Genomic DNA, 2,572 nt, shown 5'->3' with positions numbered 1-2,572 from the left:
CAAAGAGAATTTTTGAAGATATATTGGCAGAAAATTTTCCAAACATCATGAAAGATGAGAATGTTTCTATCCAACAAACCCAATGAATCCCATATACAAGAGACCCCAAAAGAAATTCACCAAGACATATCATAATTAAATTTCCAAAACCAAAGACAAAGAAAGAATTATGAGAGCAGCTAGTGAAAAATGAAATTATCACTTACAAAGGGGCACCAATAATCTGATTTCTCATCAGAAACCATGTGGACCACAAGGTAATGGTATTACATACATAAAATCCTGAAAGAAAAGAATGGCCAACTAAGGATTGTATATCCAGCAAAACTGTCTTTCAAAAATGATGGCAAAACTAAGACATTCCCAGACAAGCAGAAATTAAGGGAATTTGTAAAAACTGAAGAGTCTTACAAGAAATACTAAAGGGAGTCCTTCAACTAGAGAACCAACGACATCAGACGACAGCCTAAGACAAAACATACAACAGCATCACCAAGATATCAACCCAGATAAAGGTTCACAAGAGTAAAATAAAGCTACAAAAGTCACTACAGGGAACCAGAGATGATAAGCTGTAAACAGTAATAATTTCAAACAAAAAAAGGGGAATAAATGATGTAGTTATAGAACTTCCATATAGAGAGGAAGTCAAGAGGATTTCAACATATAGCAGATTGTTTTAAAGTTAAAAGGATAAAGGTAAAATTCAACGTAACCACAAAAAAATTAGTAAATCTTCTCACCAAAATCAAGAAAATCAAAAAGACTCAGTAAACACAAAAACAACAATGAAGGATAAGAAAAGAAAATCCATATAAAAAAAGAACTCAGCACAGAGAATTAAGAGAAACAAAGACACCATTAAACAAAATGACAGCAATGAATTCACACCTTTCATTAATCACATAAAATACAAACGGATTAAATGCACCAGTCAAGAGTCATACAATGGCAGAACATATTTTTTTTTAAAAAATGACCCATCAATATATTGCCTACAAGAGACATACCTTAGACACAAAGATATAAATAAGTTAAAAATAAAAGGATGGAATATATATATATATCAAGCAATCAGTAACTAAAAGAGAGTAGAAGTAGCAAAAATAATTTCAGATAAAATAGACTTTAAGTCCATATCCATTATAACAGACAATGAAGGCATTATATAATGATTAAAGGGTCAATTCACTAAGACATAAAAAATCTAAATATTTATGCACTCAATGACAAACTCCAAAATACATAAAACAAACTAACAGAATTGAAAAGAGAAATAGACAGTTCTACAATAATGTTAGGAAACTTTAACATACGACTTAGATGATGGACAACTAGAAAGAAACCCAATAAAGATACAGAAGATCTAAACAACACAAGCAACCACAGACATATACAGAACACACCACCCAACAGCAGCACAGTACACATTCTTCTCCAATGCACATGGATCATTCTCCAGAACAGATCATATTGTAGGCCACAAAGCAAGTCTCAATAAATTCAAAAACATCAACATAATACAAAGCATCTTCTTTTATCATAACACTATGAAACTAGAAACCAGTAACAAAAAGAGCAAGGAAAAAAATAAATACCTGGAAACTGAGTAACATCTAACTTAAAAACTTTGGGTCATAGAAGAAATTAAAAAATTCTTAGAATCAAATGAGAATGAAGACACAACATACTAAAACCTCTGGGACACAGCAAAAGCAGTGCTCTGAGGAAAATTTATAGCAATAAATGCATACATCAAAAAACAAGAAAGGCCCAAAACCAATAACTTATACCAACAACCTGAACAAATAGAATAGGAACAGCAAAAGAAGTCCACAGTCACCAGAAGACAGGAAATAATAAAGATCACAGCAGAAATAAATGTAATAGAAAATAGAAAACCAATAGAAAGAATCAACAAAGTTAGAAGTTAGTTCTTTGAGAGGATCAATAAAACTGACAAACCACTGGCCAAATTGATAAAAGAAAACAATGAGAAGATGTAAATAACCAAAATAAGCAATGGAATGTGCAACAACAGAACCAACCAAGATAATGAGGATAATAATAGAATATTATGAAAAATTGTACACCAACAAATCTGAAAACCTAGAACAGACAAATCTCTAGAAACACATTACCTACCTAAACTAACAAAAATAGAGGTAGAAAATCTAAACAGATCCATAACAAAAGAAGAAATTGAAAATGTCACTAAAAAAACTTCTAACCAAAAAAAGTCCTGGCCCATATGGCTTCAATGAAGAATTCTACCAAAAATTCAGAAGGGTTGACACCAATTCTATTCAAACTATTCCAGTACATAGAAAAGGAAGGAATACTTCCTAATTCATTCTATGAAGCCACCATAACCCTGATGGCAAAGATATCAGAAAAAGAGAAAATTACGACCAATATCCCTCATGAATACAGACACAAAAATTCTCAACAAAATTCAGGGTAACAGAGTACTACAGCATATTAAAAAAATAATACATCATGATCAGGTGAGATTCATACCAGGGATGCAAGCGTGGTTCAACACTAGAAAAATCAATCAATGTAATTCACC

General features: G+C 31.8%; 1 protein-coding gene across 1 annotated transcript in view; it reads right to left on the bottom strand.

Moving 5' to 3' along the window:
* Window positions 1–2,572, bottom strand: part of RTTN (rotatin) — a 185,588-nt gene that overhangs the window by 122,232 nt on the left and 60,784 nt on the right. The window lies entirely within an intron of this gene.

This window comes from Trichechus manatus, unplaced genomic scaffold (genome assembly GCF_000243295.1).
Source record: "Trichechus manatus latirostris isolate Lorelei unplaced genomic scaffold, TriManLat1.0 scaffold00278, whole genome shotgun sequence".
In the NCBI taxonomy this organism is placed as follows: domain Eukaryota; kingdom Metazoa; phylum Chordata; class Mammalia; order Sirenia; family Trichechidae; genus Trichechus; species Trichechus manatus.
The sequence above is the reverse complement of the archived record's forward strand: the minus strand, read 5'-3'. Positions and strand labels throughout refer to the sequence as shown.